The sequence below is a fragment of the Rhinolophus hipposideros genome (assembly GCF_964194185.1).
Source record: "Rhinolophus hipposideros genome assembly, chromosome: 5".
In the NCBI taxonomy this organism is placed as follows: Eukaryota; Metazoa; Chordata; class Mammalia; order Chiroptera; family Rhinolophidae; genus Rhinolophus; species Rhinolophus hipposideros.
This window is the reverse complement of record NC_138051.1, coordinates 76302781-76320039: the sequence shown is the minus strand read 5'-3', so window position 1 is coordinate 76320039 and position 17259 is coordinate 76302781. Positions and strand designations below refer to the sequence as shown.

At 37.2% G+C, this 17259-nt stretch overlaps 1 protein-coding gene across 17 annotated transcripts in view; it reads right to left on the bottom strand.

The window, feature by feature from the left end:
• Positions 1-17259, bottom strand: part of SIPA1L1 (signal induced proliferation associated 1 like 1) — a 335407-nt gene that overhangs the window by 253449 nt on the left and 64699 nt on the right. For 10 of the 17 annotated variants that reach the window (XM_081047663.1, XM_081047664.1, XM_081047665.1 and 7 more), the window contains one exon: positions 2231-2297. The exons of the other annotated variants lie outside the window; for them this stretch is intronic. The gene's annotated coding sequence lies outside the window, so the exon portion shown is untranslated. The remainder of the gene's footprint in view (positions 1-2230; positions 2298-17259) is intronic. 17 annotated transcript variants of the gene reach the window in all.

Below are 17259 nucleotides of genomic sequence, written 5' to 3'. Positions count from 1 at the left end.
GGAAAATCCAAAGCAAAAGTATAATACTTGAGAAAAATCATTCAAACGTTTTATTTAATGCATAAAGCACGTAAGTGAGAGATCATTATCAATTAACATCACTGTTTCTTGCTAGGTATTTACAAAGAATATGGCAATTTTAAAAATTTTTTGAAGGGCAGGAAAAAAGTGTGCTTTCTTAATTCAATTTTATATTCTAGAACAATGCTACTCAAAAAATAAATAAATAAAAAGAATGATAAATTTAATAAGATACACAGAACTACATAAAAATGTAAGGTTTTGTGGGTTGTTTTTTAGGGTTTTGTTTTTGTTTTGTTTTTGTTTTCTTTCAGAGGAAGAGAATTCTTTTAGGTATCCCTTAAGCAGAGAGAGAGCTTAAGAAAGAAGTATATATTTAGAAGGCCAAGAGGGGTCATGTTACCAGCAGGTCTGTAAAACTGTTTAATCGCGGCCTCCCTTCACAGTTATCTGAAGAGATCCAACCAAATATGAAAGCCTAAGAGAAGGATCTCCCACCTGACCTAATAAATATACAGTACTAGCACCATCCAGATATTACCACCATTAAAAGAAGTGATTTAAGTGCCTGGGGTTCAGGTTATTAAACTAAACAACTTAATTCAAAACACAGGTGTAGCTACTATGACATAAAAACTAAACAAGCTTGGCCTCATAATAATCCTAAAACTTAAAGTCTCTGCTAAGAACTGTCATATTCAAGTTTTATCAACCAGGACTTGGCATTGACTTTAAAGTGTTTAAAATACTATAAAGCATACCGAGGCTGCACTGAAGGGACACATTTCTACAATATGCAGGTTCTCAAGAGAAAAAAAGGTGGGTCTTGAAAACACCTTACAAGACGGAGGTAAAAACCAGAGGGTGCTCAATAATATGCATTGGTTTTTCTTCTTTTGAGAAGTACCTGAGCGACAGCTACCTTCATGGAGCATGCATGCAGAATGCTTGCTCACCACTAAGGAATTCTTGATGGTTCCAAAGATGCTACATTTCAGTTGTGTTGCTGATTAAAAAAAAAAAAAAAAAAAGTAGTCTTTTCAAATAGCTAAAAATTACAGAGATCTAAAAATCTTTCTCGGATTCCACCTCTATTAAAAGAAAAACAATGCTGGGAATGCTCAAATAAATACTACCAGGAAAGTGTCCTAGTGTACTGTAAAACATTTTCAGAGATAATCATTCCCCAATTTCTCTTACTGAGATTCAAGGAAGGTCAGAAATAGTGAGCTACTTTGAAAGCAATGTTCCAGTTACCCAGCAAGCTCCAGCGGGCTTCAGAAAAGAAGCCCTAAGCTCTGCACAAAGGTTTAAGGGGGTGAGATGCTCAGATAACCTTGACTGTCCTTGATAGGATGCAGTTACTCCAGAAGAGCTGACTCCTTAGGCAATAGGCTTCTGCTCCTGACAAAGCAGAAGATAAGAAAAATCCCAAAGTTTTTGTTTCAGCATCTGGCTGAGATGAAGGTTAAGTACAAAGTACAAAACTGAAGAAACCCCAATCACTTGTTTTATCTAAACTTAAGAGTTTACAGCATTTTCAGCCAGTAGGAAAAGTCTCCTCTAATCAGATTAAGGCTACTATTTTTCTCAATGAGAATACCCTTTTACAACCGATTAACATGTTTGAGAAATGTCCACTAAACATTAGGATAGGCCTAGGGTAGAACTTGGTCTCTAACTAGCAGTAACCAAGTGCAGTCACTCCAAGATCAATGGTAAATGGCAGTAGAAAGTAGATCATCCAACCACCTCTCTATTTTTCAGGATAAACTTGGTATTCCAAATTATACACTAATGCAACAGGGTTAGCAAGATTTTTATTTAGAACATGGGTTGAGGCATAAACTCCCATCAAATTTTAAGAAACACTCACAAGATTTTTTAAAATGCATTTACTATATGGAGTAGAAACATAAGCATGTAACAAAAACCTTCATATTATTCCATTAAGTAGCCAGAAAAATGTCTTAACTGTTTTATCTATGAAGATAATGACTAAAACTACTGGAGTTTGCCCTCTTCTCTGTTTCCAATTCTGCCTCTCAGTAATAAAACAATGAAGGAGGAAAAACCAATGGGGAAAAAATGTAGGATCCACATTTGCTCAATCAAAATTCTCCTATTAAGTAGCAGGTTTCCTAAGAATAAACACTTGAGTGACATTCCCTTCCCCCAACATGACTTTGTGACTAATCCATCAGCTCACCTTTTTCCACTTCAAATTTAGTAGTAAATCTTGCTTTTGAGTCCAATTTGAGGTATTCTCTCAAAACCTAGGTTAAAATAATTATGAACTTTAGTATAACAAGTTTATCTTCAAACTTTGAAAAACATACAAGTGTACTTCATAGGAATAAGGGGGGCGAAATCACTGCTACAAACCAAATCATAATTGTGAAATGTTATACTTTACCTCTAAAACCTTTCATTTTTAAACTCTTTAGTTTCAATTTAACACACACTTAAATTTAAGCCAACTGATAATCACTCCCACTCCTGCTTCAACAAATTCTTAAACCTGGCTCTTCAGTCTCTAGGCAGAGTGCTGGTCCAAAAGCCTCACCCCGCGTAATGTAATCAGGAAGTCTGGGGGAGAAACCCAAGAACCTGTTTGAGGAAGAACCCCCCTTCCCCTCGCCCCAACAAGGTGATTCCCAATTCCTGGTAAGGACAAGGTGAAGTTCCTATTCCCAGCCTGTCACCTTGTATATTAGGACTCCCATTGTTTATTCAGCCAAATATAAAGGTACTTCAAAACTTACTTTAACTGCATTCAAAACTTATTTTAACTGCATTTAACTGTGGGTCTATCATGTTCCCACACTGTGATCTTATATAATACAGCTGAACAGAGCTCCAGAAGACCCTACAACAGGTCTTTTCTACCCTGCCATAATCAAATGGCATACACATCAGAAGAAAACTGGGGAGAAGAAACCTATAAAGGATATTCTGAGAGTCAGATATTCCAGATAATAAAACTTGGGGTTTTTACATAATTAGCCTACAGGTTGCACCCACAGAACAGGTCAAGAAACTGTTAACACTCAAAAAATATATACTTTTTTTGTTAATCATAATTAATGAGCTATAACTAGCTAATTACATACATAAGACATACCTGAGAGCTGATTTGCACTAGTAACCCACTTAGGTACATGAACAAACATGCAAATTTTAGACTCAAAGGAAAGGATATGATTTCTGAACACACTTAGAAAGATTCCACCAGAATTACTCCATTCCAACTGGACAAACACTTCCATGATGTGGCATATGGGCTTATGTTCTAATTATAGGCTGATTAATTCCCTGAATCCTCTGTGCTATAAAGGAACTACCTACCCAACTCAAACTCAAGCACAAGCACCCCAGGCAGCGAGCACCTGGGTGAGTGGTGGGCGGTGGGTAGACTGGTATTCATATCTCAAAGTAATGGGGGGGCGGGGGGTTGCAGACCAGATGGAATCTGTGGCAGAGGCAGGGCTCTAATTGGAGGTCCTTACCCAGCCTTGTGGGTCTTTGTAGTAGCCAAGTCATTAGGAAGTTTTACTGACTGACATGGTGTTCCAAAGTAGGGCTCACATACACTCCAGATTCAAGATACCTGTTAAATCATTACACCTCCACTACACAAAGAAGGCAACTAGGAAAGGCAGCCTCACACAAAAGCCAGAAAAATAATGACCTGGTCAAAGACAACTTCTTAATATCTATCATTGGCTAAGAGAAAAAAACAAAGGAATTTCTTCTTTGCAAAGCAAAGCAATGTTGGAGGCCTTCGGGCCTTCCTTTCTTTCTACGGAAAAAGAAAGGCCCACAAATGACTAAGAAGGTTCGGATATATTAATGCACAGTATGAAATTTAACCCCTACCTCCATTTTTCTAGATCTAAATTGGTCTTTAAAGACAAACTCCATAAAAATTTCAAAACATAAACACTTCATTTTTTTCCTCTCTTAGCAGTAATATGTATTCTGTTCCAAAAAGAAAGGTTGCTCAATTTCCTGTCGAAAGCAATCTGGAGAAGGCCACCTACACTGTATAAGCAGCAAGAATAAAGTAACAAAATGCTAAAGAAAAGCTTGTATGTGTGGGTGTATACTAAGTACAATGTAACTACCACTTTGGGTTTTTTAAAAGCTTTTTTTCCTTGATCCTTCTGAGAAATATGAAAATGAGTGTAACTGCAAAAGGAAAGTGTGTCCTCCAACCCATCTAAGGCAAACAGCCCTGTGGTGAACTTTAGGTCCACCAAAGAAAGAAAGACATGGAGTGGAGGTTGGGGCGGGGGAAACAATTCAAGGCCTTTCATCCATGATTCTCTGTACTGAGGGGAAAAGACAGCTTTTACCCAACACACAACTTACTGTAAGGTTCTCAGAGACAGAAGGCTGCTCTGACAACTAACCTTCTCCCCATAGCTACCCTACCTCCATCCCGAATAATACACATTTTTAGAGTAGGACCAGCTTGGTCCTAATAAGGCTTAATCCTAAAGCGTCGGGGGCTAACCATTCACAAACACAGGCCTAAGCTGACTACATAATGGACTAGTACACACCACATTTGCCACTCTGTCTATCAGATTCCCCTTACCCTGCTTATACTTTCTGGAAACTCTAAATTCTAAGATAGCAATCAACCAGCCCGACACTTTTTCCTAAAATCCTATTGAAACATGCTCAAAACTGAGGTAGATGTACTATGGTGAAAACAGAAAGAAAGCTTAAACAACTCACCAGCGAACTGAGGAGAAAAGAATAGCATAACAAAGTAAGTTACAATTAAAAACAGTAGTATCACTGAATTGTAACACAGTGAAGCACCCAGTTTTTATAAATCACACTTTCCTATTGACAGAAGCAGTTTGTCACAAGGCAAAACATAGGCAACGGGAAATAAAGAATGGGCAAGGAAATAATGTATTAATGAGGTGATGGTAAATATTTAAGATCAGCATACCAAAAGCCAAATCAAGATATAACAGGGCAGTTGCAAGACAAGACAGCCCAGAGAAGCAAACCCCTTAAACCTTACAAATGATTTGTTTGATAAGCAAATGACCCTGAGCTACTAAATCAACTAACAGAAGGAAGGTTTGGTTTGGTTTTGCTGAGTACTCTCAGACCAACCCACATAAACAAGTTGCCAGACTAGCACAGATAACTGGACTTCCCTGAGCCACTTGAGAGTAAGCAGCCAACATGATAGAGCCTATCACCCATACAGAGTTTAGTGAGTAATTTCTATATGTAAGGACACTCTCCTATGAAACTACAGTAATTATGACCATCAAAACCCAGAAATTACCACTGACACAGACCAGATTTAATTTTCTCCAATGATAATGTCCATTTTAGTAAAAGGACCCAATCCAGAATCTCACACTGCACTTAGTTTTCATATCTCATTAGTCTGTTTCAATCTAGAATTCTTTAGCCTTTTCTGAACTTTCATGACCTTGACCAGGTTGAAGATTCCAGGCCAGTTTTGTAGAATGCTCCTGAATTAGGGTTTGTTTGATACTTATGATTAGACTCAGCATGGATTTTCAGTAGGAGCACCACAGAAGAGCTCCTCTCATTGTATTCTATCAGACAGTACACTATTTCAACTATTTTCCCTGACTGGTAATATGAACTGATATCTACCAGATTGCCCCACTGTAGTTCCTCTTTTTCCCTTTATAATTAATAAGTATTTTGTGAGATGATACTTTTAGACTACAAAAATATCCTATTTCTCAACAACCTTTCACCTGATACATTTAGTGTCCATTGATAATTCTTGGCCAAGTTAATTATACTATGATAGCTGCCCCCAAAAAAGGATTTTCTAGTCTGATAATCTTAGTGGGAAGAAATGGTATTTAGAAACCAACATCTGAGTATGCTTCTTGCAACTGGGTCATCACTATTCCCAAGTCATCTGAATAAACAGAAGCACACACATATATGCATACATACTTACTTCTCATTCTTTCTATATCAATGTACACTGAAAACCATGAATTCATGCAGATATACTGAATTCCAACCCAACACCACAAGGGTTCGTTCTAGTTTTCACTTTTCCCTTCCCTATAAGGTAGTAAACCTGGCTCCCACTAACCTCAGTTTATTTCCTTATTGGATTCATCCCCCCTCCATGTCACATAATGCTATCTATCCCTGCCTCTGATCCAGTATGGAAAAAGCCTGCTCTACCTAAAGGACCTGCAAGGGGGAAGCCTAGAAAGGCAAAAACATTTAGATAAACACAACTCTCCTCCAGCAAAATCCCACCCCCATCAGCAAAGGCTGAGCAGAGAGCCAGGATTTCTACGCTCACCCAGCTGTGACGAAGCACTCTTATCTTATTAGAGATGAAACTATATAACAAGATACCATTTTTTAGAACCCAAATGGACAAAACTAAAAACAGACTGTGTACAGATACACTCGTTTTAAGAAGCAAGGGGATGTTGAACGTCAAGTTTGAGATGGTGCTCACCTCCAGAGTGAGGCAGGAAGATGGGATCAGGAACACACAGCAGCTTCAAAGCTCCGATCCCGCCCAAGTTCTTAGTGAGAACCTGCAAGTGCTAAGCTCGAATCCCGTGACCTACACGATGGGGCCTCACTTAACTGTGAGGTCATTAGTAGAGTCTCAGTTTTACATTTGAGATTTGAAGCCTCAAAAGGTGAAGCATGTTGCCTGTGGTCACATTATTAAGACACATGAGCTCAGATGCAAACCCAGGTGTCACTCAAATCTTCCTACTGTGTCTTCTACGAGTCCTCACACAGTAGAAAGAGAGGCAGGTGCAACGGAGTTGTGATTCTGAGGGTAACAGTCCTTCTGTGCCTCTGAACCATTTCCAGAATGGTTTTTAGGCTATGGGCAAGTCTGGGCTCATAACCAGGGAGGTAAAAACAAAAACATACAGACACAGACAATAGTTTAGTGGTTACCAGAGGGTAAGGGGGGAATGGGTGGTAGAAGAGGCTGAAGGAGTCCCAATATATGGTGTTGGAAGGAGAACTGACTCTGGGTGGTGAACACACAATGTGAGATATAGATGATGTATTACAGAATTATACACCTGAAATCTATGTAACTTTACTAACAACTGTCACCCCAATAAACTTTCATTAAAAAAAAAAACTATCCTGAAGGCAGGGAAAGGGAGTAGAGGCATAAATCTGGGCCATATGAACACTCCTTCATGGAGAGTTTCTATCACCTTCCACAGGCTATAAATTCTGGTTTAATTCAGTCACTAAACAAAATCTCATCTCAGAAGGCCCTGGTAAAACCTTATTACTAATTGTTCTTTTGTTTTGAAATCTGGGAACAAGGGAAGAAGACCAGCAATACACTCATGAAATTCCAAACACAGTTTAAACATGGTGAAACTATACACCACTTAGCAAATAGCATGAAACATGGAGTTAGTGACAAAATGTTGAGGCCTTTTGAACATTTATATAATGAGATACTAAGACAGAACATTCTCTGAAGGCAAGACCTGACATCCTGCGGAGATTAAATACCATTCGACCACCTGGGGGTGTTTTAAAACTGGTAAAGCACTCAAGGATGGATATCCATAAAAAGAAAATAAAAGCAAAAAGGTAGTGTATCTATCCTCTCAAAAAGTCAGAAATAATTGCACTCTAACCATATTTCTGATAGAAATATCTCCAGAGTCTATTAAAGTCATTAATAACAACTAATGTCACCTGGAAATGTCTCATGATCAGCTTTAATGACATTGTGTCACAGTTCATGCTTTCTCATTTATCTTTAAAACGGAACAAGTTTTTCCATTCTGGATGTCCAAGGGTAAAGTGTAAATTAAATCAGAAATAATTTTAAGTCTAGCCTTCCCCACAACAACAAAATTTCTTTCTTTTTTTTCTTTTTTTTTTTTTTGCTAAGCTCTATCTTCTTCCCTCTCCTGTCAACCTTTACTTTCCAAAAAGGAAAAATCTAGACCTAGGCCATCAGCCAAGGAAAATGCTACAGAACAAAAGAAAGAAAATGACATGTGCAAGATGGTGCAAAAGTAATTCAAAACGCATAAACATCACGCGGTAGCCTGAAACTGTCTGCAATAAAGGTTAAAAAATGTAAAATCATCCCATGAACAAGCACGAGAAGCACACACCCCAAAAATACATCTCACAAGATAAAAAGGGAAGACATTTAACAAAAAAACTCTGCAGGGCCAGGGAACCCCCTCCCCCCCTTTTTTTTTTAAGATTTTTACTTTCTTTATGAAAAGCAATCAGGTGCTGCTGAAATCAGCATCTAGCATTAGAAAGACAAGAGCTTATCCTGAGGAATTTTTGAATGAAGATAAACTGAATATATTAACCCACAGGCACTTGGTACTTTCATCCTACTGTATTAAGCTTACATGATCAGAAGATGAGCAGTAATTAACCTGGAGAGTTAAGGGAAAATAGCCCAGCTTTAAAAGGTATTTAAAATCTGAAAAATAAATAAGAAAAAAAGTATATTATGTTAACACTGAAAAAGGGAAAATCCTAAAACATATTAACGAGTTTCATTGTTAACTCCCAGATAATGAATTTGGGGTAAAAATCAATATGGGTGTTTGAAAAACAAATCCTCCCAAGCTAATCTAATTTACTGTTATTGAGACAACCCAGTTATCCAGAGACAGCAAGACTTGCGTTTCTTAATTTTAATGGAGTTGACAACTCGTGAAGACACAGGAAAAGTGTTCTTCCCAGAAAAATACATACCAATGGTAATTTGATCCCAAGTTTTACAAAGTATTTATTCTTCCTCGGCCTGAAATTCTAAGCATAAAAATTCCGGGGTCAAATATATGGTGATGGAAGGAGAACTGACTCTGGGTGGTGAACACACAGTGTGAGATATAGATGATGTAATACAGAATTGTACACCTGAAATCTATGTAACTTTACTAACAATTGTTACCCCAATAAGCTTTAATTAAAAAAAAAAAAATTCTAGACAGAGAGAGAGAGAGTGAAGCAAATAAAATGGTTGAAGTGGTGATAAGAGAAATAAGTCCTTTGACAGGCTTATTATCTTCATCTTGAGGCTTTTTCATCTCAGTTCAAGTCACCTCTACCCATTTACTTGAGCCAAAAAACTACAATCCATTCTCCATTCCTTTCTTTCACACCCCACATTCATTCTGCTAAGATCTAAAAATTCTACCTCCTAAAGACAATCTTGAATCCTTCATGCCTCTCCATCTCCACTGTCACCACACTGGTCCAAGGTGCTGTTCTCTCTCAACTAGACAGATCCTCATCAACCTCCTTTCTATCCATGACCATTTTCCACAGCGTATTCACACTGACCAAGTAAAAGATTAAACTACATATGATTATTCCCCTGGCGAAAGCCCTCCAATGGCTTTCCGTGTCCCAAGATGTCAAGAAATGTGAAGGATGTAAGATTTTTACATCCTAATTGCATGCTAATAAGTTAGCCTGTCGTGGTTTTATGAATGCTGGCAAAAGACAAAAGAGTTCATCACTCATAGCAATAGCAGTAGCCAGAGTATCAGCATTTTTTGGTGCCAGTCCCTTATGTCCTAATTCCCACCAGGTGACATAAAGAGGACCAGATGACACCTGCACAGCAGTGGCTTGTGTTACAGGACAGTAACCCTGAGCTTGATGAACCCAAATCTTTTATAATGGGCAGTAAGGCTGTCTGACCTTTGCCCCCAAAAGAGACGTTGTTTTTATTATAACTAGAGAATAAATCTGCCTGATCTTTGCTCTGGAGGGAGACACTCTATCTTCCAAGGTTGTTCACTATACAAATCATCCTTGAAAAGACAGTTCAGAACAAAGGCAGTCAGTGCAGAAACATAAGACACATGGAAAATTGCCTCCCAACATTAGAATAATTTCTCACCATGTCTACAAGGCCCTGCATAATTAGTCCCTTTCTCTCCAGTTTCATGTGGAACCTGTCTCCCCAGCTTATTATGCTCTAGCTCTCCTGGCCATCTCTGGTAATCCTCAAATAAGCCAAGCTCTTTTCTGCCTCGGGGCTTAAACCAGTGCTGGTCCTTTTGTCTGAAATGCTCTTTCCTTGGCTTAGATGTCACTTCCTCAGAAAGACCTTCCCTTATCAATCCATCTATGTAAGACCCTACGTTCACTGTCTATTTGGTTTGTATCATTTTGCTCACTCATTCAATAAACATTTACAGGGCACCTACTATGTGCCAATCATTATTACTGTAGGCATAATAATTACCTTATCTGTGTGTTTATTTCTTTATTGACAGTCTTCCTTGAGAGTAGAAACCTTGTCTTTACATTCATCCACCAAGGCCTAGAAATTAAAATTGTGCCCTCAGTAAAACTATTGAATAAATGAGAAAACTAATGTAATACTAAATATCTAAATATTTCCAGGTCAAATATAAGAAAGCAGCACAGCACTGCCCAAAAAGCATGGCAGTAGGAGCTAGAAGTCCTAAATTCAAACCCTGGAGCCATCATTTGGTGGTATCTGAACTACTCTGTTCAGTTCTCTATAAAATGAAGAAAATTCCTCTTCCACCTAATTCACAAGATTATTGTGAGGATCAAATGGTGGAATCTATCTGGAAGCCCTTGCAATGTTAAATATAATTTAAAACCAGTAACAAACTGATAGTTAATACTTATGAGACAGACATTTATTCAACAGGAATATACTAGACCCCTACTCTGAGGCCAACCCCATTGTGGAAACCATTAAAATATAACTTAAAATGAAATTAGAAAATGTTTTGTTATTTAATAAACTTGAAGGGGAGTCGTTTCTTCCCTTTAAATACCCTTTGGACATGCTTTTAAAACTTTCAGATAAAAGTTGAGTCACCTTTCCCTGTTCCTGATCCCAGAAGAGTAAAAGAATGTTTTCCGGTTACTAAAATTATTTTTAAGCAAGCCATTCAAATGCCAGTTTAAAAAATGTTTAGATTATATTTACATCCCTGAATGCCAATCTCCAAAACAGGAAATTTTAGCCTTCAGGCAAAAGTTATGAACTAACTAATTTTGTCTCCTGTTACTGACTTCAACTGAAACCAACAGCAGTGTCTTCATTGCAAGGTGGCGAGTGTGGATGTGTGTCTGCGTCCGTGAGTGCATGCATGCATGTGTGTGTGAAGGAAGAGTAAGCTTCATCTTAGATTTTAAAAAGCAGCTCCAGAGTCAATGACAGAAGGGCTGGCAACCTGACTACCAAAAGACAGTACACTCAGACAAGCCACACAGCTGACATGAGTTCACTACTGAACTCATCTTTCATAACCTCACAATAAAATGACTCAGAATTTAATTTTAAAAGGTACTGTTTCTATGATGTAAAATGACAATGAAGTATCAACTGATAAAAATGGCAAGTCTATGCAATACTTATTAAAACGGAAATAAAGTGGAACATGAGAACAATAGGATTAAGATTCCTTTTATATAACGTTTTCCAAATTCAATATACGTACACACATAACAAATAGCAGGTTATACTGGGCTAGTGAAAAGGAGGAATAACGTGATGGGTGCTTCTAAAAATTAAAATCAAGAAGAAAATATGAAAATGAAGCACAGAAGTACCTGGAAAGCCTCTTTGGAGCTAAGACAGACACCTAGGTTAAGAGGCAGAGAGGCAGATGATCCCCAATGTACATCTGAGAAACATTAATGAAGGTACATATTTCTATGTATATATAATTATATTCAGTACCTTTTCATTACACATGGGAGAGTCTCTCAGAAATACCTCCTTCCATGTTATTTTAAAGATGGCTACCTACTCCAAATTTGGGGGGCAGGGAAGCAGCAGTTATCAAACTATCCAGACAGTCCTCGCTAACCACAAATACTTGCATGATAGTGACTACAAATAAAATCTAGGGCATCTAGAAGCTTCTACCTTGGTATTTATACAAATAAAGTTTAAACCTGTCTTTCAATTAAGTAATTTCCCTTATAAATAATAGTGCCAGTTACCTTTTGAGTGCCTGCAATATCCCAGGCATATTGCATTCTCTATCATATGTAATCAATACAACAATCCAAGCAGATGGGTATTATCATCTCCATTTTAAGAGAGTACTAGAAGAAATCAGTGAACTTTTAAATCTTGCTCAAGATAAATTAAGAAGTGATGGCATTGGAATTTAAACCCAAGATGACCCTCTTCCAACATTCTTGCCCTTTTTATGCAATGCTGTTATCGCCTCTCAATAAGTTAATATTTACTGTGTTCTTGGCACAATATGAGTGAATGCATGAGATTTACATGTATTATTTAATCTCTTTAATAACCCTGCAAGGTGGTCATTATTAACCACGTTTTCCCCCCCCTTTGAGGAAATGGTAGTACTTAGGGAACTTTGCCAAAGTCACACAGCCAACTTAATAACAGGACAAACAGGAATCCAAATGTAAAATCTGCTTGATACAATGCCTGTGTTTCTACTACTGTATTATGCAGCCTTCACCTTACAGTATTTTAAATAATTATATATATTATTGATACATTACTAGTGTAGTGTTCACAATATTACATGAAAACATACATTATAAACTATTGAAATATGTATTTCATAATTTTTTTTCAGAAAAAAATGGAAAAATATATCACAAAATAATTTTTATGGTATTTACGAGTGATAGAATCACTGATGAATTTGTTTGAATTTCTATTCTTCTAGTTTTTCCTCAATCATGAAATATAAGTTACAAAAAGGTAAAGCGCGCACACACACACAACTATATTTTCATACAGACATTTCTCACTCTGTTCTCTGAAACTTATCAAAGTTAAGTTTTGATTATAAAACATGATACAAGTTTAACATATCTTGTTGAATGAAAGGTGAATAACAATTAAAGTACCCACCGAATTAAATCGTGCCAAAATTTCATAGCATTGAAGAAAAAGTAGTAGACTTTACATTTACCCCCAAAAAAGAAAGAGTAAATAAAAGAGAGAGGTATTCAGAATTCCACAACTTGGAGGAAATGCTTAAGAGGAAAATTACTAACACTAACCAAGTTAATACAAGATGAGAAATACACCCTTGAAAACTACAGTGTAAAGTATTTGTGGGGGGAAAAAAGTCAGTTTAGTGATTGTCCAGGCATTTGAACAGATTAACAGTTAATCTGACAACCTACTTAGTGGCTCTGAGATGCTGTTTAAGCTAAACAATTAATCAGAATGCGAATTCCCACATTCAACCAAATTTACTTTTCAAAACATATACTCTTCTCACCTTGTCCAGTAACCATACGTCATGTTCACAAAACCCCTTGAGAAGCACTGATGCTTCATGGTGTGGACTGCACTAACCAAAATGTGGAGGTGCAAAAACCTGAAAATGGGAGACGCGTAAACCTCATTTCCCTACAGGAAACCACTACTCAACTACTCACTGTGTAAGCCGACGAAGAGAGTATCATCTTTGAAGCCATCAAATAATATTCATTCTAACAGAAGAAAACAGTATGGGATCAGAAAGGAGAAAAGGAGACCTCCAATTTTTTCCAAACTGTTTTATGATCTAAAACAAATGTGGCAAAATGTGAAGATGTGATGAGGCTGGAAGGCACTGTATAATTCCTTTTCCTTTCCAGTCTGCTTGAAATACTTTAAAATTAAAAACAGAAATGTTTAATATGTGTAAGTCAATCACACTCATTCTTCATAATATACTCATATTGATTAAAATACATACACACGACCTCAACATATCACTCTAGCCTGACCTATGACATTTTACCACCCAAGGAAGCGTCGTTGACGTGAATACCAAACATTCTTCACTTTTTCAGTTTGTTCCTTTATAAATTATGAATTCAGAATAACTGCCATGTGATAGGATAAAAAAATTAAGTCCTTCAGGTAACAATGCCAAAATAGTCGTAAGTCACGTGAGATATTCTGTGTGTATGCCTTGAATCCACTTCTAAAATGAAAATAAATAGGTTTATCTCTTAAAATGGCCCCCTTCCAGAACAGAGAGTCCCAATCCCCCACAGGAATGCACAGGCTCTCAAGACACCTTACAAAGTGTGCCACCTACTCTTTGTACCAGAAAAGTCATTTTTGGTATTAAAGGGACAAGACGATATATCAATGGCAAGCTTGTGGCCTGCAAAAGTAAACAGATTTTTAGAAAGTGAGTTCTTAACTTGCTTCTCACTGAAAGAACCAGAAGCCACATTTGCACGGTGCTTTTGACTCCATGGGCAAAGGCACGAAGTGGAAACTGCTGTCACATACAGGAAACAGATGGGGTGGATAATGCAACTAGATAATCAACTGCCTCCCTCTTCCCTTCACTAGAATTGAAGAAACATTCAAGCACGGAAATAGAAAAGCGAAAGTTCACAGCTGAAGCAAAACTTGAATATGCATCAAAGAGCATGTTATGAGCATCACATGGTGGTTAGACCTACATGACGAAGAAATTTTCAGCTCTGTTTCCTCTCTCAAAAATGAGTGTTACACTTGCCACAACCTCAATGAAAACTGAAATCCATCTGTACCCTCACCAGCCAAGCAAGTCAGATATTAACTGAGGTGCAATGATTTGCTGTGTTTAAAAACAAGTATTTACTTTGATTCAAACACTTCTTAAACATCGACTGGGTTTAAGCCTCTGAGCAAAAAGCTGCAGTATTCCAAAGATCACAAAGGCCCAGACTCTCAAAAAGTTTACAATCTAATGTATGGAGAAGGATAGGTAAAAACAGCAACAATACAAACCCAGTGTTGGGAGGTACAACTTCCAGGATGGCAGAGAACATACAGGTTAGAAGATAACTCAACGGGATCAAGGAAATGAATAAGTTTCCAAAGGGCAAAGAAAAGAACAGGGAAAAGCAATCCAGGGGAGGAAACAAAATAAAGACAGAAAAGGCTGCCGTGCACATAGTGTTTGAGTAAACAAGTATAAACCATGGAAACACATTTTAAATATCAAACATCCAAATAAACACTTAAACTCTAAAGGTTGTATGGAAATTTTCCCTAAGAACCATGGGAAATGAATTGGCTTTACTCTCCATTCAATATCTATCATCTAGCTTTGGCCTTGCCCTTCATAAAGGTAGATTCTTACTACAACATCATTTCTAACATCTGTGAACTTGTGTTGGATCAATCATCATGTGATTACAAAGATAACCATTGAATGTCATCATCCTGTGTTAAACGTAAATGAGAATTTTTTTTTTAAAGAAACCTTTTATGGTGGTGCTAATCCCTTATGAAGCTTTGTGATCATGTTCATCGTACAGAGAGGGGTAGGTTAGTAGACAGAGGAGAGAGGAGAGAAGGAGAGGGAGAGGGAGAGAGGAAGAGAGAGAGAGAGAGAGAGAGAGAGAGAGAGAGAGAAAATGAGAGATTTTTCGCCCCCCCCCATTTTATTGAGATATAATTGATATACAACGTTGTATTCATTTAAAGTATACAACATAACAATCTGATATACATACATGATGCAAAATGATTACAAGTTTAGTTAACATCCATCACCTCACATATTCCAAATGAATGAGCATTTATTGTTGCAAAAGAAAATACAATTCTAATGATGAATTTGAAAACTTAACTTGATATACAAAAAAATTAGTTTAGAACTTTCAAATAGTGCCTAAATTGGAAAATAATAAACTTCAACAACTTAGCCTAAAGAGCTGCAATTAAATTTCAGTCATTTAATTCCTGTTAGGCCATAAGCCTTTCAAGAAAAAAAATACGCGTATATACTATGTGGGAATTTTTCATACCTTGTAAAGCAGAATGCAAACCTTGCTACCTTAGATGATAGAACTGCCTCATCACGTACTTACATAAGATGTTCAAACAAGAAGAAATCATGGCTTTTACATTTAAAAGGCTACCTGAACAAAAGAAAGTCTGAATACTGTACCTGGCAAAAAATGCCAATAAAGCATCCCTAACAACCAAACTGCAAAGAAAGTTCATTGGCTGGAACCAACTGGAAGGGCAAGGAAAAGCACTGAGGGTTGGCACTGGGAGGCTGGAACCATGCCATAAAGTTTTTTAAACAACCTACTAGGAGTTTAGAGTACCCTACACATAGCAGGGAACCACCAAAGCTTTATTAGGGAGTGTCACAATCAGAACCAAATGCGCACACTTATGTGTGTATGTGTGCGCGCAAACACACACACTTTTTTTGTTTCATTTGCACCCAAAAAACTTCAACAGTAATGTGGAAGAAAGCCTGAAAGAAAGGCACTAAATAAAGAAGTGCTAAGCAACAAGGCTGTTGCAGTTTTCTAGATGAGAAACTGGAGACTGAACTAGGAGAGTAGAAATAGAGAAAGGGATGAATTTGAGAGACTCAGAGATAAAACTGAGAACAATCTGGAAAACAATCAGATGTGGTGGCTGAGAAAATTGGAACCAAAATCAACAAAATTTCTACCGTGAGGGGCTGGCGAGCATGGTGGTGCTGTTGTCCAGGGGAGAGAAGCACCCCCATGAGATGAATAACTACACAGTTCTCAAAAGTCATATTGTATCAAGTTTACATTGAACTGATCTCATTTAACTGAGATTATTAGTATTTACCTTCAACACAGCCTGAAATCATCCATTAGCCACACAAAAACCAGTCCTAGAAATACACTCAGGTCTAAATGGACATTTTGAAGTGAGTCAATTTAGTTTACTTGAAAGATCCGTCAGTAAATAGTTTAGATTTATCAAAAGATGCAAGATATTCTACAAAAGAAACATTGCACAAATGGGACTAACTCAAGTTTCTCTCCATAATGAATAACATTTGCTCAATGAATTTATTTCACAATAGAGTATGTTTCATGCTCTACTTGATGAGTTTTAGCAATAACTCATTACATCACACTTTAAATTACAGTAAACGTTTGAAAATGACATGTAATAGATGGTAAATTATTAACGCTACTGAAAACAATACAAGAGTATACTTATACAATGTAATTAGGGTTAATGCCTAATATAAGAGCTAAAAAGGTATTTTAACAAAAAAGTGCACCATTTTTATCTTACCACCTTCTTTTTTCCCCTTCAGATTTCCTGAGATATAATTGACAGAATTATAGGATATTTAAAGTGTAGAACTTGATGATCTATATATACATTGTGAAAGGATTCTCTCCAAGTTAATTAACATATCCATCACCTACATATTTACCTTTGGTGGGGGAGTGGGG